Consider the following 22,100-nt stretch of genomic DNA (forward strand, 5'->3'; position numbering starts at 1 on the left):
ATTCAACACCATCATCAATCAATTAGCTTCAGTGGGGATTGAATTTGATGATGAAGTACGTGCACTGATTGCTCTAGCTCAATTGCCAAAAAGCTGGGAGGCCATGAGAACAGCTGTTAGCAATTCTAATGGCAAAACAAAGATAAAGTATCAAGATATCTGGGACCATATTCTTAGCGAGGAAGTTCGCAGAAGAGATACAGGAGAAGCATCAACTTCCAGTTCTGCCTTAAACCTCGAGACGAGAGGTAGAGGAACTAGTAGAAGTTCAAATCGGGGCAGGTCAAAGTCCTGAAGAGGCAGAAGTAAATTTAGGTCCGGAAAACAAGTACAGTGCTGGAATTGTGGTAAGATTGACCACTTCAAAAATAATTGCAAGGAAGCTAAGAAGAAGAATGAGCATGACTCTGCTAATGCCACAACAGAAGATCTCCAAGATGCCTTACTCCTTTCAGTCGACAACCAAATTGAATCTTAGGTGTTAGATTCAGGAGCCTCGTTCCACACTACAGCACACCGAGAAATCATGCAGAATTATGTCACTGGTGATTTCGGGAAGGTGTACTTAGCAGATGGTGAAGCGTTGGAAATCGAAGGCATGGGAGATGTACCAATCAATCTGCCCAATGGAAGTGCATGGTTGCTACAGAAGGTGCGACATGTTCCTAAGCTCATGAGGAACCTGATTTCTGTAAGACAACTTGATGCTGATGGGCATTCGGTACTATTTACTGGTGGCAAGTGGAAGATAACAAAAGGAGCTATGGTAGTAGCTCGAGGTACAAAAATAGATACTCTATACCTGACTTCAAGTATTAGAGATACTATTGCAATTGCTGATGCAAATACCAACCTATGACATCAAAGGCTTGGTCACATGAGTGAGAAAGGAATGAAAGTACTATTATCCAAGGGGAAGTTACCAAAGTTGGAATCAACTTATTTCGATATGTGTGAAGGTTGCATTTTTGGGAAACAGAAAAAAGTTAGTTTCCTGAAAAATGGTAGAACTCCAAAATCTACAAAGTTAGAGTTGGCGCACACAGATTTGTGGGGACCATCCCCAGTCGCTTCTCTTGGAGGATCGCGGTACTATGTTTCATTTATTGATGACTCAAGCAGGAAAGTATGGATTTATTTTTTTAAAACTAAATCTGACACATTTGATACTTTCAAGAAGTGGAGAGCCATGGTTGAAAATGAAACACGCTTGAAGTTAAAATGTCTGAGGTCAGACAATGGAGGAGAGTACATCGACGAAGGGTTCAAAGAATTCTGTGCTGCAAATGGGATTAGATTTCAGAAGACTATTCCCGGGACACCGCAGCAGAATGGCGTAGCTGAACGCATGAATAGAACTCTCAACGAACGTGCCAGAAGCATAAGGCTGAATTCAGGATTGCCTGAATGTTTTTGGGTGATGCAGTTAACACTACAGCCTATTTGATTAATCGGGGACCTTCAGTTCCCTTAAAGTTCGATCTACCAGAGGAAGTCTGGAGCGGAAAGAAGGTAAATCTTTCCCATTTGAAAGTTTTTGGCTGTTTATCATATGTTCACATAGATTCTACTGATCGTAACAAGTTAGAAGCCAAATCTAGAAAATGTTTTTTCATCGGTTATGGTGATGAAGAATTTGGCTATCGATTTTGGGATGATAAAAATCGTAAAATCATCAGAAGTAGAAATGTGATATTTAATGAGCAGATTCTGTACAAAACTAAGTCACAAGCTGAACCTGAAGAGCAGCCAAAGAAACCTGAGGTTGTTGACTTTGATGTTACTCGAGTCAACACTGATCAAAACGAGGATCAAGAAAATGATGATACACAGATCGAACAACGTACACCACTCACTGTTATTCGAAGATCTTCAAGAACAATTAGGCCACCACAGCAGTTCTCACCATCTCTATACTACATCTTGCTAACAGATAGTGGTGAACCAGAAAGTTATGATGAAGCTCTACGAATTGAAGATTCGATCAAGTGGGAGAAAGCCATGCAAGATGAGATGGAGTCACTGATGTCAAATCAGATATGGGAGCTAACTAAGCTTCTAAAAGGCAAGAAGGCTTTGCACAATAAATGGGTGTACAGAATTAAGGAAGAGCACAATGGTAGCAAGCGCTACAAAGCCAGAATGGTCATGAAGGGGTTTCAACGAAAGGAAGGTGTCGACTACACAGACATTTTCTCCCCAGTTGTAAAATTGACCACAATCAGGCTAGTGTTAGCAATTGTGGCTGCAGAGAATCTACATCTTGAGCAGTTAGATGTGAAGACTGCATTCCTTCATGGTGATTTGGATGAAGACATCTATATGCACCAGCCACAAGGATTCTCAATAAAGGAAAAAGAGAATCTAGTTTGCAAACTGAAGAAGAGCTTGTATGGCCTAAAACAAGCTCCACGACAATGGTACCAGAAGTTTGACAACTTCATGAGCACTAATGGATTTACAAGACTGCAGGCTGACCATTGTTGCTATATGAAAAACTTTGACAAGTCTTATATTATCCTACTGTTGTATGTGGATGATATGCTCGTTGCAGGGTCAAGCATTGAGGAAATCAATGAACTGAAGAAGCAGTTGTCAAAGCGATTTGAGATGAAGGATTTGGGTGCTGCAAAACAAATTCTTGGTATGAGAATTATTAGAGACAGGTCTAATGATACTCTCAAGCTCTCGCAGGAGGAGTATGTAAAGAAGGTGCTCAGAAGGTTTAATATGGACAAAGCGAAACCAGTGAGCACACCCTTAGCTAGTCACTTTCGACTAACTAAGGATCAGTCGCCAAAGACGGAGGAAGAGCAAGAATGCATGAACAGAATACCCTATGCATCTGCTATTGGTGGTCTTATGTACGCCATGGTCTGTACAAGGCCAGATATTGCACAAGCAGTAGGAGCTGTGAGCAAGTACATGAGTAATCCAGGAAAGCAGCATTGGGAAGCAGTCAAGTGGATTTTAAGATATCTACAAGGCTCTTCAGATATGTCACTATGCTTTACAAAAGCAGGTTTAAAACTACAGGGATATGTAGACGCTGATTTAGCAGGTGACGTTGACAACAGAAAAAGTACTACTGGATTTGTGTATACGCTAGGTGGTACAGCTGTATCGTGGGCTTCTAAGTTACAAAAGATTGTTGCTCTCTCAACTACATAAGCGGAATACGTTGCTATAACTGAAGCAGGGAAGGAAATGGTTTGGTTGCAGTCATTCTTGGAGGAATTGAGAAAGAAGAATGAAAAAGGCATTCTGCACAGTGATAGTCAGAGTGCTATTTTTCTTGCAAAGAATCCAGCCTTTCATTCCAGAACAAAACACATACAGTTGCGATACCATTTTATCCGATCTCTTCTCGATAGTGGACAACTGATACTTGAGAAGACTGGAGGGTAGTTTCAGTTGGTCTTCATACTTAAAGGCATGACTTGAAGTTGCTGTAATGGTCGCTATGAAGATATGTAGACTCATTTGTCTCCAAGTGGGAGATTGTTATGAGTGGAGACAAAACGGTGAACAGTGAATCATGCACCGTTTCCTTCCTTAACATGTTAGGCGCCACTTGCAGACACGCACTGTTTCCTTCCTTAACATGTTAGGCGCCACTTGCAGACACGCACAGTGTCTGCAGCAAGTGACGCCTCAACTCTTGCATAAATCATGCACTGAAAGTGCGTGTCTGCAGCAAGTGACGCCTCAACTCTTGCATAAATCATGCACTGAAAAAAAAAATTGTAGATAGCTTTCTCCTATAAATAGGAGAAAGCTCAGTTGAGGTGAGTGTGCAGCAGAGAGAAAACAGAGTGTGTGCTGTTTGTGTACAGACAGAGTGTGGGGGAGAAATAAAAGAAAAATAGAGTGGGTGAGCAGAGAGTTTACAAGAGAGATTTTTTTGTAAAAATAATTTCATAGTGAAATTACAGCAGTTGTGGATGTAGGCAATTGCCGAACCACGTTAAATTTCGTCCCTCCTTTATTTAGAATCATCTCTGTATCAGAACAGCTCCCAACATCTTGCTGGGTGATGTTTTGATCGCTGAATGCAAAACCCATGTCATATCTAAAGTCAACGGCGTTCTTGAGTAATTGGAGAAAAAGCTTTACTAATATTCGTCTCTATGCTTGCGGTTTTTTTTTTTTGTACGCACTGTGCGCCTTCTATGTCAAACCATTAAAAATTAGTACGTTGAAGTAGAAATCCTCTGCAAACAAATTTTTCTTATGTTTGATTAAACTTTGTACTGATTTTACCTTAACATTCGGACCAATCCCATGGTGGAAATGTTGTACAAGTCAATTTGGTGGTGACCGTACGTGCGATATGTTAAGTAAACAAAGGAACAAGAAATTGGATGCAAAGGGTCAGCGATTCAAGAAATAAATCTATTTTCAATTATCTTAATTTGTGACTCTGGAACAAAATTAAGGATGATTCCTCTGACGGCTAATCAAACATGGAATTAGCTTGAAATTAAAATTGGGAAAAACCAAACAGAGAGGAAACTCTAAGATAAACTTTGAGATAATCTTGAATATACAATAACAAGCACATTGTTATAAAACTTGAATAATAATGAAGATACTTCTTAAGCCCACAAGTCGGGTTCTCTACAACAAAAAAAGGCCTTTTGCATCCCATTAAATCAACACTAACATCCCAAAAATGATGGAAATAATTATTTTCATTCAAATCCAATCAACGTAATGTGGACGCTCCTAAAGCGTTTGTAAAGGTTCATGGTGTCGAAACTTGCAGACGTCGCAATTAGTTCTCTTATTGGCAACGAATTATATCGCCGCCATTGTGGAAAAACTTTGACGTAAAGGAGTAAGCCGATGGTGAAGAAAAATCCATTTGCAGCATTATTTTAGTGACGCAAATATAAAATATAGACGTAACAAAATATTATTTGCGATCTGTTTTTATAGTCACAAATATATATTGCCACAATTACTTAATATTTGTGTCGATAAAGATCTTCACAAATGCGCTATTTGCATTATGCAAAAGTGTCAGAACCCCAAGGAAAGTGGCCTCGAGCCATGCATCGACACTACCCTTGACAAGCCATGACATGCCCTTGACACTCAGCAACGAGGCTAGTGGCATGCCTCAACAGGCATGCCATACAATGCACGACTCCAACCTGTGCCTTACAGGTGAGGCTAGTGGCATGTCCATTAGGCATGTCATCCAGCACACGGCTCCAACTCCTGCCTTGCAGCACCAACGCCAAGGCCACCCACCTGGGCCATGCAGAGTCAACGCCTAGGCCACCTACCTGGACCATGCAGCATCAGCGCACGGCACCATGCCTTGCCAACTAGTAGGCCAACGCATGGCACCATGCCATGCATGTCAGCAAGCCATGCATGAGACCATGCTGCACCCACCAGCAACCATGAGCCAAACCAGTATAGCCGTGGGCCATTATTAACACTAGGCCATCCATTGGTCATTGCATGCCACAACCACCATGGTTTACGCAAGACTATTTTATTACTTTCATTTATTTTTTATTTTTTTTTATTTAGTTATTTTTCAATGGACCTTTTGGGGGTTTTCACTTTGTAATCTCTACAAATAGGACCCTTAGTCATTTCTTTTACATCTTTTGACATTTTCCTTAAAGGACAGCTACATTGTTAATGTTCTTATTTTCGGTGCTTATGCATTTGGGCTACTTGGGTACAATTGTGAATCCCAATGAGATGATCACTACCTTGCAATACGTGAATAGATGTGATTCATGTTATCCAATATATGAGGTTTCTTTTCAACTTTGTGCAATTCATGAATTGAGGTTGATTTTTTATCTTGTGTTCATTCGAAGTTCTCGAGTGTTCATATATTTTCTATCATGTTCATCATTTTTCTTGCATAAATCCCATCTCCCAAACACCATACACTCCCACCATATTGCCTCCATACTTACCATATTCGGCTACACCCTAAATTACCCTTCTTCCAATTCTCCACTTGCCCTAGCCGAACCCCCCCACTTACCATATAAGGATTCCTAGACTTTAGAAATCCTAATTCCCTTCCATAAGTCCATTCCTTAATTTAAGGCATGTTAGACTTATTCACTAAATCCAATCCCTTGATTATAGGAATTATCCTAGAATCACTCAATCAACAAGTCAAACACCTCCATCTTGCCATAGCCGAAACCGATCACTCCTAAATTGCCTCCTACAATTTTGGAAACATTCTTCCATCCAAACCCTAACCTCACTCATCAATCAAGCACTAGTTACACCACAAGTGGTGCCAATTCCAAGAGCATCCAATATCATAGCCGTGCCTCATTACTCAAGTTCTTGAGTTCATCACTTAGATCACCCTTTTACATCACCATCATACACGATTCTATCACTAAACACCCTAACCTCCATTAACCGAGGGACCCATCATTGCCACGATTTGATCAAGACCAAGCAAGAGGACTAGCATCTTGCCATCTTCGGTCATCACAAGGAGAACCAAGGCGAAAAGGCTTAGTGTTTATGGACTAGATCGAGGTCCCTAACAAAAAGGCCAAACACGCGGTCTAGAAATATATTTTGTAACTAACTATTTATGCTGCAAATATAAATAGGTTCGCAGGAAAATAGTTTTTTTGACACAAAAAAATTTTCGCAAATAATTATTTTTTGTGACGCATATTACCTTGTCGCAAATGCCAATGAATTGTAGATAAAGGTAAGTTATATTGTGGCTAAGTAGTAGTGCCACAACTATAAACATCTCGTTGGCAACGGAACTATTACGACTCTGAAACTATTGACAGAAATGGTTAATTTCTAGACTCAAATACTATTGTTTTTGTGGCGCTTATTGCCATGTCACAAATACGAATGAATTGCACTTGGCCGAATGATATTGACATACATATAATTTGTTAGTGTCACAAATTTTATCTCGTTTTTACTTGAATTGCATCACAAATGATTGAAGTGGACTAGAAAAAATATGGATTGAGTAAAACTTTGTTATGGAGATTAATGGTTTCTAGCAAAATTGCTTAAAACCATTAATACATTACTTGATCAATTTATATATCCTGGAATTGAATTGCTGGAAACCATTAATACATGACTTGATCAATTTATATACCCTAAAATTGAAGATCATGACAACTTACTAACATTCTAATGTTAGACAATTAATGGTGGCTCAATTGATCAACCATGCATAGGCTATTTTTTTCTTCTTCCTGTAGTTTCGTAGAATGGGAATGCACTTATATCCCTATAGCCATTTACCAATATACATAGATATACTAGACACAACTTAAATATCCAAGTTTAATTATATAATTGGAGGCCAAGCATATATGCATACATTGCATCAATGTACTCATAGTACTAGACATCATACCACAAACCACACTTTATAAAGCCATGTCAAAATATACAAAACGTACACCATGATAAGTGTCCTTTAGTTAACCATGGTGCAAGCTATATATATACATATGTGGGAGACATTATACAATCATGAAGAGTCCATAACCCATGTACCAAGCTAATCAGTGGAGGTTGAATGCTTTCTTCAATGCATCTTAACATATGGTTTGAAATGTTTGTTTGCCCAAGTCGCTTCAGTTCTTTTTGTTCATCCAGTTAGATCTCAAGCTGTGATCTCCTGCATCCATTTGAGACAATTTTATCTAAACCTAACCATATAATTACTTGGGAATGATAAAGAAGAAGAACAATAGCCTAACAAGATTCATACAAAATTAATATCCTATATATATACACACACAATATGTACAGCATGGCTATTCCCATCAACACATGTACCTTTATATGCATGGTGGTAGGATACTTTAACATATTTATAGTTGTCTGTGTGTCCAATTTGCACTGCCATGAAAAAAACCAAAAAAAAAAAAAAAAGCAACATTAATTTGCAAGTTTACATGAAAAGCAGCATTAAAAATACATTAATTAGCATCATGAAAAAAGAAACAACATAAAAAAACAGCTATACACATAGTTAGGAAAATAACTAACCAACACGACAACAACAACAAATACACACATTTCTGTATTTTGTAAGTTTACTTGTTAAGCAACACAAAGTTGGCATTTTTTGATAACTCATCTAGACAATCTAGCCAGCACCAAAATTTACCATTTCAATAATTGTTCTAGCAATCACGACCTAAATATGTATTAACCCCCACTCCTGACACTCCAATCACATTTAAATACCCACACACAGCATCATCCCATGTAGTGGACCTCCAAGACATCATTTAGTATGCCATAGAAATCTATCATGTTGGCTTGGTGTTCAGTTGTAACTAGTACACCACTATTTTTAGTTTGACAGTTTTCTTCATGAGGCTTTGTATGAAATCTTATATCATTCATTATACAACCTTGATAGGATGCAACCTAGGGGTTAGGACTACAAGCTAGTGCACAAAGATCATCGGATACTTGGTCAAGATCAGTGGCATGCAATGCTTGAACCTATAACAAAGGACAAATTTTCAAAGCATAAAGATCAACGATTATGTTTGATTGTCATTTCTAATGCTAGTAATTACGTTTTGGAAACTTACACATTTTTTTAACCACGTTATAAACTTAGCTTTATGCCTCCTTTCAATGTTAAAAATGCTCTAGTCCTTTAACATATTGTAGTGCTTGCTACAAACAACAAATCATTTATTTCATTAAAATAACAACCACAAAGTTAGTAATGAATAAGTAACTGAATGGGGTCATATGTTAGTTTATCCAAAGAAAGAGCATTCAAGGTTCTTACTCCAAGTAGTGCTCAACCTTTGTGCAGTTATTGAGGATGTACCATCTCGCCATCTTAAATAGTTTCTTCTCTAACTAGATAGGTGTCAAAAAATCAATTGGACGCAACTTCTGTGAGAAAACGGAGAACTCATTTGTTTTGGATGTTTGAACACCAATATCAATGTTTCAATCTTCTCAATTGGACAATGTTGCTACATCATGCAGATACATGGACTAGAATGTCAAGCATTCTACATGAACATAGGCCTTTGCAATGGATCCTTTTGGATGAGCTTTGCTTTTAATGTACTGCTTAAAGTTTTTCAAATATTCTTGAATGGATACATCTACTTGTATTGAACAAGTCCAGTAAGTAACAACTCCCAAGGCAAAAAGACGGCTAGGTGAAACATTACGTCAAAGAAATTTGGTGGAAATATCATCTCAACCTTGCAGAGAATGAGGACAATATCGGACTCAAGATGCTTAACCACTTATTTCTTACATGTTCGTGCACACAATTCTTTGAAATATGTGTTAAGCTCCATAGCAAAGCCATTTGGAAATTTGACACTATTCAACCAATGACAGAACTCTTTCCTTTCATCTCCATATAGCATGAAGGATTGTAACTCGATCTTCATCTTGTTTCAAGTGTAACTCTTTCCTAATACCAAGTTCAGTCAAATCCTGTCAAGCATTTATATTATCTTTTGTTTTACTTTGAATATTCATCAATGTATCCAAGACATTTTCACAATTACTCTTTTCGATGTACATCACGTCGATGTTATGTCTAAGTTCCTAAGATGACCAATAGGAAAGATTGAAGAAGATACTTTTTTTTGGTCCAATTTAACTCATAAGGGCCACGTTTTAGCCTTTTTACACCTTTCCCAAAATGCACAGCAGCGAGGTTATCTAGTTGTAACATTATTTCTTCTCCTAAAAGTTGTTGAGGTGACATCGAGTGATCTTCTTTACCATTAAAAATAGTCTTCTATTTTCCGCAGATGTGACTTGATGGTAGGAAGTGACGATGATCCATGGAACAATGCTTCCGGCCATAGGTCAATCACATGGAATCCGTGTCCATATTGCATACTGGACATACAAACTTTCCTTTAGTGCTCCAACCAGATAGATTACCATATGCACGGAAGTCATTAATTTTCCGCAAATTTGATAGTTTGTCAAGTAACGACTATAGGTAAACATCAATTTTATTCCCAGGTGACTTAAGACAAGGTATGAGTAATGAACATGAAGAACAACTCTTTCATGTATAACCACGGTAGAAAGTTATATGGGACTAGAATCACTGGCTATATGCTTTATGGTTTACACATATTATTAAAAGAATTGAAGCCATCACGAGCAAGACTGAGCTGAACATTACGAGGATCTCTAGCAAACCAGGAATGGTCTCTATCAAATTTCCTCCACACCTCAGAGTCGACAAGATGCCTCAAAGTGTTATCATCTCCCACCCTTTTGTGCTTGATGCTACCTCATGCTAGCTGCTATTTTCTTGGACATGAATAATCTCTGCAACTTCGGTTTTAGTGTAAAAATCATAGTACCTTTTGGGGAACTGATTGTCACTTACGTGGCATAGATAACCACCTAGATGCCACACACTTTGGGCACTCTTGCTTGTTGGTATTTTTCTTCCAATATAGTATGCAATCATTTAGACATGCATATATTTTGATATATTTAAACCCCAAGCCTCGCTCTAAGGACAGTGTCTTATTAAAAGAGTTAGGCAAGAGTTCATCAAGGAAAGCAATCTTCAAGAGTTCAATAAGTATGTCAAAAGACATTGCACTCCAGTCATAAACTATTTTGACGTTGAGTAATTTCACAATGAATGATAGTTTTGAAAATGTTGTGCAACTATGATAAAATAGATGTCGAGCATCTTCCAACCGTTTAGTTTCTGAAAGGTGGTTGGTTCCAGTTGCATCAAGCTAGGAATCCCACTATGTGCAGCCATCTTTTCATCGACACCTCCGGTGGTAACAGCATGAGTATCACCTAAAATTTCATGGATGTCATAAATGTAACCATCGTCACCATTTTCACCATCCTCTCCAACATCTTCATTAAAATTTAGAGATTCTTGCTCTCCATGAAATATCTATTCTATATAATTTGGATCTATCCATGTAATGAATAAATGTCCTTCCACCTTATTTGTGATACCTTATTTTTACGTATATTTTTATTGAATGATTATTTTATTTATTATAATTTATGGCTCTTTTGTTTTAAATTTAATGTGTTATTCGATGGGTTTATTTTATAATTTTAAGTTGTGTAAATTATTTTAATGTGCTTTCTTGTTATTAGTTATTATTTTACATTTAAATTTCTCTTTAGCTTAAAATATTCTATTGTTGGGCTATAAATATTTTATTTTATTAATATTAAGTTCTAGTATTTTTACTCGACTTTTATTTATTTTTTATTATACATTTTTATTTCTTGGTTCTTTATATTTCGGATTGGCTCTTTTATTTCTCTTTTTCCCTACATTTTTGGACCCAAACCCACCCAATTTCGGGCCCAGCCCGTAGCCCCTTGACCCAGCCTAGTGAGTCCTCCAAAACGGCGCCGTTTCGTCCAGCCTTAGAGCTTCACTTTCTTCCTTCTTTCTTTTCTCTCCCAGCGCCGTGCACCTCTCCTTCACTTCATTATGTTTTCCTCCCCTGCTGCCGACGGCTCCTTCTTCCCCTTCTTTCCATTTTAGTTTTTCCTCATTTCTTTCTTCAAACCGGAGTGTGCTGTAGAGTTTTTCTTCATTTTCGTTGGGTAAGTGTCTTGCACTCTAACTTTGTTGTTTTGGATTTCTATTTTTGTTTTCTGCTGTCCGAATCCTCTTCTCCATTTCTTTCCTCATTTCTTCTTTTGCTTTGAAAATCTGGGCTAAAGCTTGTGATTTCGGTCTCTCTGTTTTCTGACGGTGTATTTATTTCATTTCCTTGCATTTTATTTCATGAATCTTTCACCATTCTTGCAGGTCTGGCCGAGTTCCTTGTGTGCCTCTTTTCTCTTCTTTTTTTCTTGTTTACTTCCTTTTTATTGTGGTGTAAAAAGCCCCTTATTTCTCCTTTGATTCCCACGGTTTGTGCCCTGTTTGGACCCGAAATTGTGCTCTGTTTTCTTGGCCATTTTGGGTTCAGTTTTCCCTCTCTTTATCTCTAGTAATTTCGTGCTCTTGACCGTGGGAAATTTCTTGTGATTTTTGGGTGTTCTCCTCTTCACCCAGTGCTCTGTTTTTCAGCCAACCCGTGCATGTGTTTTTGGCCCAGCCGTGAGTTTCACCTTGGAGTTTCTTGGTTATTTTTCCTCTACCGTCAGCCTCGTTTTCCATCATTAATCTTCTCTTTTTATCCCAGCAAATCAGACATTTGAATCCGAAAATCTCACCTTTAAATCCCTTTGTTTTCGATTTCGAAACTTATTTTAGTTCCAAAAATTGTATTTTTGGTAGTTTATTTTCAAGCTAATTTTTGAGAGTTAAAATTGGTGTTTGATCTTCTAGAAATTTAACTTTATAATACTATAACTTCCTTTTAGATTTAAATATATTTTTGCTTTAACAATAAATTATGATTGGTTGGTTATGCCAGACTGAATCTGCTGAGTCGGGGGTCGGATGGATTTGATGACAGAGTAATTTATGTTTGGATGATTTGGATTGTTGGATATTTTTGTGTCTTGCCATTTGCATTACATGATACATGCATGTACATGTGTTGGAAAATGAAAATTGGGTTTTTATATGTAAATAGATTTTTGGGTGCATGTATCATGACCCCAAACCGAGATGGAGCATTATTTCAGTGGAGCTCATCTGGTCACTCGGGAGCAGAAAATGCTAAGTGACATCCCTTAGGTTGTCACTGGGCAAAAATCAGATCGGACGATATGGTAATGTTGTCAGCCGACTCCGTGGTTCCTCGGCTGGCGGGGACTAGAGGATACCTGGTTATGGTACGCGCTGGGCGCGAAGCTGAGTATCGCTCGTGTAGATGTCACATGCGTAATCGTTACCTGCGGTGTGGCATAGGGGCCAAAGTGTGCGGATGATCTCTAAGTGAGATCATGATGCATACAATAAATTGAAGACTGATTTTGATATTGGATATGGGCCATTTTTTGAAAAAATGGCGAGTTTGATTAAAGGATATTTGTGGGCTATTTTCTGAGAAAATGGTAGAATTTTTATGAGTGGATTTTTCATGGACCATTTTCTGAAAAAATTGTGGATTTCTTATGTTGGGTCATTATCTGGGATAATGGCGATGAATTGTTTTAAATGAATTATTTTTGGCATGCGTTGGAAAATGATTATTTTTTTTTTGGGAAATGATTATTTTTGTATCTCATGCATATTGCTTCCTGATCATGCATATTGTTGAGTTTTAATATATTTTCATCTTGTGAATGTTTTAATTATTACTTACCTGCAGTACCATCTTTGGTACCGTAGACTTTGATGCAGATGAGGAGGATGAAGATGAGCCTGGGGAGGCGGTTCTGCCGGAGTACTGATTTGGAGTTACTTGTAGTATTGAAAATTATTTTACTTGCCTTTATATTATGTATTTTAGATTTGAGACAATGTTGAAGCTTGTAGTATTTTATTACGCTTGTTTTAAGTGAGTTTGTATTTAAATAAATTCTGGTACTTAGTTGAAAGAATTTTTATTACCGCTGCGTTATTTTTATGTATACGTGTTGCATGTACACACACTCGACACTTGGCGATGGGATGCGTGACCTGTGTTATCATTATCCTGATATCTCGATTTTCATCTATCCATACATGGAAGTTGGGGGCATCACATTATTGATAGGAAGAAATAAGAAATTACTGCATCTTCAACAAAGACACCTCACTCAATTGTTTTTGTTAGTGTGACCTCATCTAACTTTTGTCCATCTAATGATATACAACATAAATGATTACATACTTGGTAATTAGGAAAAACATCAAGTAATCATAGACTATATATTAGTTGGGACTCTACCGCAAAAAATAAAAAATAAAAAGAAAATCTATCATTGATGCTATAGGTTTTCAATGGCCACATACATTCTCTAGTTCTAGAACTGCTTGAAAATTGCGGTTCATGTGCAATATCGAATAACATACTAACTATTGAATATAGACTCATAAAATCATTGCAGTGAGCTAGAACTAATGTAGTAATAACCACCACATGTATGTTTAAGTACGTTTTTGAATTATAATTAGTTTCTAGACCAAATAAAGTTAATGGGCTTTGGGACAAGGATATTAATTAATACGCATTTTACAGTTAAAATCATATTACTTGCTAATTATCTTAAAAAGCTATAGCCCTAATGATTACATCTAATTGATGGAAAACTTCCTGAAAGATACCCCTAAACTAGATGCTCCAATTACCCTCAACGGCTTACAAGTTACTAGAGGCTCATATTAAAAAATTATGAGATAAAAAATAAATAATAAAGAAGGAACTCAACTTGTGAATCTGGATTGGCTTATCTTTGATAAGATAAAAAGACCTTAAAAAGGCAGTCAAGTAATAGCTACAAGAAATCCAAATTGAAAGTAGTTGGGTTCAAGATTTGAACCATATACAAGTGGCTTTTCAGGTAAAATTTACATTAAATGCATGGAAATGTATGAGATGAAGATAATTTTAATGGATTTTATAATAACATCATTGTATGATATGAAGCAGTTTTATACAATGTGAGTGCCATTTGAAATTTTAAACAGTCTTATCTATATATATTGCTGAATTTAGTTTTCATAGTTAGGTTGTCTATAGAAAATGAAGAAATGATAATGCTAGCTTAACATAGATGATCAAATGTAGGAGCAACAAAGAATTAAATTAACATCCAACTAAGCTGGGCATAAAAAATAAAAAAATAATAAAAATAAAAATAAAAATTGTAAATGTTTATCTCTAACCTTGTGACGAATGATCATTAGTTGTTGAATGATCTTTTACCTACTATAGGAAGAGGCCCCATCCCATCTCAAAACACATCCTCCAAAACACCAACAGAAACATAATTTTCTACAACAAGCCCATTCATATACCTATGATGCTATGACTATAAAGAAACTATATACATTTCCCTTGGTTCAAAATTAAACATGGTTTACAGGAATTTAATCAAACATATGGCATGCAATGATGGTAAAGTGCAAAATTCAGTTTCCCAAACTATAGTATGAATATGCCCAATCATCTTGTAGTCATATAAGCAAGAAATACAACAATTCAAGGAGGTCAACTAATATAGAACAAAGAATGCAAATACTCAAGTTATGTGGATGAGAATTGATAATTGAATTATGCCTGGAATTAGAAAACTAGAGGGACAAATGCTCCAAAACTAATAATACATTTCTAGACAAAAAATTAGAGCACAAAACAGTATTAGTGGATAACTTACAGCCAAATATTAGAGACAAGACAACAACCTTTGGATGTTAGATTGTTGTGGGTAATACCTTGAATGGAGTTGTAAGCAAAACAGGGGTTTAGTGGAGATCGGTTCAAAGCAGGAGAGAGATTTTTCATGTGAATATCATGACTTGATCAATCTGCATAAACTTCCTTCATTGATGTGTATTTAAATCAACTTCAAAGCTTGGAGGCCACTCAACGTACATCCCTTAGCGAAATTAGGGTTCGTCAATGTTTTGGGGAAATTTTGTGAACAGGACATACGGGTTGCATATATATAGATATTCTTTTACGTCATAAAATTGGACACAATACATAAAATGTCTATTGCAATAGTATGAATTAATTTTTACGATTCAATGATATCGCCGCTTAACATATGGAGCTTGCTAATTTTTTTTGTGTTGGTATAAATACGATGCAAATACATAAGTCGACACAAATGTAATTTACACTGTTCACATTACAAAATTTGACCATTTGTGTTGTTAATTTGCAACAGTTTTAACAAAGATGTTACAACTCTTTTATCACAATAATTTATGCAATGATTGAGAAGAATTGGATGCAAAAGGTTGTTTTTGTTATAGTGGCTTAAATAGCTAATGGAAAAGCCAAAATTGTAATTAAGGCTAAATAGTAAAATATAGAATATGATAATTATGGTTAAAATCTAGCCTAAAAATCCAGAATAAAATATTTCCAAAAAATAAATGTTACCATAAAAGAAAAATGACAATTTCGAAGGAAGAACAAATGATTTTGGGGTTGACAAGGGACCCACCAGGAAGAGCTTGCTCACCGAAGAGAGCTTTCCGTATTTGGAGACAAATGCATAATTCTGACACCTATAGCCAAAGTTATAGGTGTGCGCTAAAGATAGCTTTCTGTATTGCAGTCATATGCGTGATTCTAATACCTGTAGCCAAAGTTACAAGCAAAAGACTAGGACACACACAAATCAATAGAGGAATGTTGTTTCTCGCCCAGTTGAGAAATGTCATTTCTTTCCCAACCGAATACTACTCATCTCTTCCTACTGGTTTTGTGTCGATCTACCTTCTCAAGGTAGTCTAGTGCTTTTAATGTCGCCTCTGTCAGTCGATCGTCATCGAGCTTGGATTACCTTGTATCAATTTGGTTCTTGAGATACACTCTATCTTACACCCAAATTTGCTAAAGAATTAGCTATCTACTTTGCTTTCCTATATATGTGATTGACCTATACACCTAACCCTTGGCAGCAAAATCTAATTCAAAAATTCAAGTGCATAGGCAAATGCAAACAACCTTTTCCCAACAAACAGTTAACCACTAAGTCAAATTCAAGTTCTATTGCATTGAAGTGAAACTTGTTGCATCTAGAATTGCACATAGTACTTCATCCGTAATTGCATCCATGATGAGAGGAAAATGCTACCGAAAACCTACCACCAAAGTTCCTCAAGATCCCTCCACCTAGGCCTAGGACTGCCGAAATTGCTCCCATCTACATTGATCAGCTTAACCCAACTTGAGTTAGGTTTGGGCCTACTCAATTGTTATAACCAAGTTACTGAAGTAGAAAAGAATCATGCAACCATAAGCAAAAAATATTCTTTAAAGACATCCAAATACATAGTACTGCATCTGTAATTACATCCTGAATTGCTAGTTTGACTTGGTCATGCACTCCCTGAAGATGCGCTACTATCTCCTCGGCCTTAACATTCAAGCGGCCAATATGCGGAACAAGTGCCAAGTCCAAGATGCCAGGTGGGTTATGTGCATACGCAACCTCAAATGGGCTCAACCGTGTAGTCCGGTTCTTGGATCAGTTATAAGCAAACTTTGCCTATGATAAGGCTAGGTCCCATTGTTTTAGCTTACTACCCACCAAGCAACTCAGAAGGTTGCCTAAACTACGATTCACCACCTCGGTCTATCCGTTTGTTTGGTGGTGGTCGGCATTACTAATTTTTAGCTTCGTTCCTAATTTTCCCAACAAACTCTTCCAAAAATTACCTATAAACTTCGTATCTCGATATGAGGTGATGGACCAAGTAACACCATGCAAGCAAGTAATTCCTTCAAATAAAGATGGGCAATTCATGAGGCGTACATTGTGATGCCCCCAACTCCCATGTACAGACACTAGAAATCGAGGCATCGGGATGATGACAACACGAATCATACATCCCATCCCCAAGTGCTAAGTGTGTGTACATGTAACACGTGTACATTAAAAGATCGTAGCGGATAATAAAAGTCAGTCGACTAAGTACCAAAATTTGTTTTAATACAAGTTCGCTTAAAAAATAAGCGTGCTAAAAATATTACAATTAACTAGCATAGATACAATAAAAATTAGAAACAATAAACCAAACAGGAAAAAAATCACAATCTACGAGTGTTCCCCGATCACTCCTCTGGCGAAGCTGCCTCATCGGGCTCAGCCTCCTCGTCCTCTACATCAAAATCTACGGTACCGCAAGTAAGTAACAAACCAAATAAACTTCAACATAAAAATACATTCATGCAATAACCAAATGCATGAACATGATGCCTATGCATATGTCCCGAAAATAATCATTTTTCCAACGCTCACCAAAATCCCATTTTGGTCCAAAATCCCAATCCATTAAAACAACCGTCATTTTCTCAGAAAATGGCCTGCATATTCAAGTCTCGCCACTTTCCCAGAAACTGGCCCATATAACCAAGTCTCGCTATTTTCCCAGAAAATGGCTCAATAACCAACCATCAGAGCACTATAGGCAGGAATTGCAGGCGGGACTCTACCACTGTCCCTGCTTACCACCATCCCTACAAGTTCGTCTGTATACAGGAATCACAGGCGAGACTCTACCACAATCCCTGCTTATCACCATCCATACACGTGCACTGTAGATGGGAATCACAGGCAGGACTCTACCACCATCCCTACTTACTACCATCACTATAATGACTCTCTATCAAACCGTTCAATGAGTTCATTTCAAACACATATAATATCCTTTCTCGTATAAAAACCCAGTTTCCAAATATGCACATGAACATGCATGCAATTACACAAAAACTCAGTTTTCAATTTCCAACACATGAACATGCGTGCACTATGCAATGTATGACACAAAACCAAATATCATCCAAACATAAGTAACTCCATCCTCAAATCCATCCAATCCCTGACTCCTCAGACTCAGTCCGGCATAACCAACCAATCACAAATTATTATTAAAGCAAAAATACATTTAAATCTTAAAGGAAGTTTGAAAAATACTTACAGCGCTATAAAATAATTTTCAAAGGATCAAAGAGCTGCAAAATGTGGCTAAAAAGCAACGTAACAATGTAAAATACATTATGGCTGTGGGTCATGAAATACCTACTTTTGAATGGGGACAAACTAAGACTTAGAATTGATAGGGAAAGACTTATAGGTGTTGGTGAAGCTAAAGGAAGTGGCAGTTGGCCGTGGGTGGCAGTACAAACAGCGATTGAAGGCCGAAAAGCCCAAAACAGAAAGTGGGTTGGTTGAGTTTCACCGGTGACGGATCGAAGCTGGGGTTGGGTGGGTTAGGTAGTTGGGAGGCTGGTGATGATGTGGTAAAGAAATGGTGGCCAACGGTGGAGGCACGGCTGTGCGGGGAGCACAAAACCGTGCGGCTTGGGTGGTGCTCATGGCTATTAATGGTGGCGTTTAGGGGGCTGAAAATGGAGGGATGAGGTTGCCGGTGGGTGAGGAAGAGAATGGAAGCAACAGTGACGGCAATGGGTGGCACACGACGGAGCTAGAAGGAAACGATGATGCAGCTTCTAGCCGTGCGTGGCTGCTAACGGCTGCACGAGGTGGTTCGAAAATGGAGGAGAAGGTTCACCGGCTAGAGGGGAAGAGAATGGGACTAGGGGTGGTGTGGTACACGGCGGCGTGACTGCGGTGCTAGGGGTGGACGAAAAAAAATGACAGGGAGAGAAGGAAGGGGGACGTTGTGCGGGAGAGAAGCAGGGGAAAAAGAAAGAAGAAGAAAAAGAAAGAAGAAAACGAAAGAAGAAAAAGAGAAAAGAAAAAGAGGAGAAAAAGGAAAAAAGGAAAAAGAAAAATGAAGGAAAAGAAATGAGGTCCAATCCTCACATCTTGGGTCAAGAAACTGATTCAACGAAAACTATTTTCAAAACAGTAAATTAAATAAAATAATTCAAACAGAGTGATTAAATAAAATAAAATAATAAAATCTAAAAACACAATAATTTTAAAGCCCAAAATTAACTAATTTAAATTAAAAAGAAATTAAAATATAATATAATAATAAATAACAAGAAAGCACGTTAAAATAATTTTACAACTTAAAAATTATAAAATAATATTGCAAAAATCACCTTTAATTTAAAATAAGAAAATCACTAATTATAATAATTTAAATAAAATCACTCAATAAAAATACACATAAAATGGGATATCACATACATGGTCTTCCTGCAAGCTACAAAATGGACCATCTTGGAAAATCAATTGACCACGACGAAGCCATGGACCATTAGGTATAGGTAGTGGAGTGTAAAGCCCAGTATTGATGAAGGTCCCCTTCACTCTCTGGCACACAAAACATCTAGCCATGTAACATGCCACATCACTAGTCAATTAAGGCCAATAGTAATATGTGACGATCAAAACCAAAGTCTTTTCTCACCCAAAGTGTCCCTCTCCATGTAATTTCCGTATGATGTGTTCTCTCACAGAACACTCTGGGATTCACAACTATAGGTGTCGAAACAAAATCCATTGTAGAAAAGAAAATCACTCTCCTAACCCTCAATTACTTCCATAAAAATCTTGCCAATGGAAGGAGCTTCTGCATACAAATCCTTGAAAGCGTCAAAGCCCACCACTCTGGTACTCATGGTAGTGAGGAGTGATACACATCAACTTAAAGCATCTGCAACCCAGCTGAAACTCTCTAATTGGTGCGTCAGCAAGAATGTGAACTCTTGCAAATAAGCAATCCACTTGGCATGTCGTTTGCTCAGCTTGTGTTGGTCATTGATGTACTTTCAAGCCTCATGGTCATTAATCAGAATGAATTCCTTTTGCATCAAATAGTGTTGCCAATGCTTTAGGGACTGTACAATGGCATAGAACCCCAAGTCGTATGTGGAGTAGTTTTTCTTTGATCCCCATAGCTTCTCATTGAAAAATGCAATAGGTTGCCCTTCTTGACTTTGGACACCACCAATACCCACTCAGGAAGCATCGCAGTTCACTTCTAAGATTTTATCAAAGTCAAGAAGTGCCATAGCTAGTGTTTTGTCATCTTCTACTTCAACAACCAAAAATTGATCTCTACTTCCTCGGACAACTAGAATGTTCCACTCTTCAGGCATTCTATGATGGGAGTGATTAGAGTGCTGAAATTTTGAATGAACCAATGATAAAAGGAATCCAATCCATGGAAGCTCCACACATTGTGTAGGGTCTTGGGTGTTGGCCACTCTAAAATGGCTTCTACTTTGGATAAATGTCCATGGATACCATCTGTAGAAACAAAAAATCCAAGGAATGTGATTGAAGTGGTGAAACATGAACACTTCTTCCAGTTAACGAACAAACACTCCTTTCGTAACATCTCAAAGATAGCTCGGAGGTGCTCTACATGTGTCTCCCATGTCAAACTGCAGATGAGGATGTCATCGAAGTAGACGATGACAAACTTCCCCATAAACGGCCGCATTACCTTATGCATAAATCTTATAAACATTTTGGGTGCATTGGGTAGCCCAAAAAAAAAATCTCATACAGTGAAGGCATGACCAACCACTCTAAGGGTGTAAAAAAAAACCAGCAAACCAGAAAACCGGCCCGGACCAAACCGGACCGGACCGGTTGTGCCGGTTTTGGGCCGGTCCGGTCCGGAATCGATTTTCATAAATGAAAAACCGACCGGAACCGGTCCGGTTTCGGTTTCGGTTAGTTTTGGACCGGACCGAACCGAACCGGACCGGTACTATTTATATATTAATATTATATATAATATATTTTATATTATATATAATTTTTAATCACATAAAAAATAATCACATATATACTAATACTAATATTCTACTATAGATTATAGTTATACTCATACTAATATAGTTATACTAAATCATCAAAACTAATACTAACATATAGCTATACTAATAGTCTAATATTAATACTATTATATTGTCTAATATATTATATAGTTATAACTAATACTAATATATATATACTAATACTAATCGTCTAATATAGGATTATAGCAGATTTTTTTTTTACACTAGATTTCTTATTTTAGTTTTTGTTTTATAGCATTTTTTTATATAGCGAATTTTGTTTATATAACAGATTTTTTTAATAAAACAGATTTTTTATATCAGAATTTTTTTACATAGCAGATTTTTTTTTTAATTTATAAACCAGATTTTTTATAGCAGAATTTTTTAAATCAGTTTTTTCTTTTAAACAGAATTTTTATAAAAAATTTGTATTTTATTAAAACCGGAAAACCGGACCAAACCGGACCGGAAACCGGTAAAACCGGAATACCGGTTTAGGAGGAAAATAGGTGCGTAATCGGTTTTGAAAAATACAAAACCGGTGCCTACCGGTTCGGTCCTAGATTTTGTACAAAACCGAACCGAACCGGACCGGTTACACCCCTAAACCACTCATAGAGACCGTGTTGCATCTTGAACGTCGTCTTCCATTCGTCAATAGGGTGTATTCGGATCTGGTGATCATACTTGCTTTTAAGGTCAATTTTGTAAAAGATTTTAGAGCCTGACAATTGATCCATAGATCCAACATGTTATCCAGGGGGAATTAGGAATCTATAC

At 37.3% G+C, this 22,100-nt stretch overlaps 2 long non-coding RNA genes across 3 annotated transcripts; one reads left to right on the top strand and one right to left on the bottom strand.

Moving 5' to 3' along the window:
• Positions 1–7,346: 7,346 nt before the first annotated feature.
• LOC122297148 lies at positions 7,347–15,527 on the bottom strand. Its single transcript, XR_006238673.1, has 3 exons — positions 15,311–15,527; positions 7,825–7,887; positions 7,347–7,663 (listed from the first exon to the last, which is right to left on the bottom strand). It is a non-coding gene; the product is annotated as an uncharacterized LOC122297148 (long non-coding RNA).
• On the top strand, positions 11,393–13,503 carry LOC122297141. Of its 2 annotated transcripts, none has more exons than XR_006238671.1 (2): positions 11,393–11,598; positions 13,263–13,503. It is a non-coding gene; the product is annotated as an uncharacterized LOC122297141 (long non-coding RNA). The 2 variants fall into 2 exon arrangements; XR_006238670.1 differs by having other exon boundaries at positions 13,283–13,503.
• Positions 15,528–22,100: the final 6,573 nt, after the last annotated feature.

Source organism: Carya illinoinensis, chromosome 2 (assembly GCF_018687715.1).
Source record: "Carya illinoinensis cultivar Pawnee chromosome 2, C.illinoinensisPawnee_v1, whole genome shotgun sequence".
Lineage (NCBI taxonomy): Eukaryota > Viridiplantae > Streptophyta > Magnoliopsida > Fagales > Juglandaceae > Carya > Carya illinoinensis.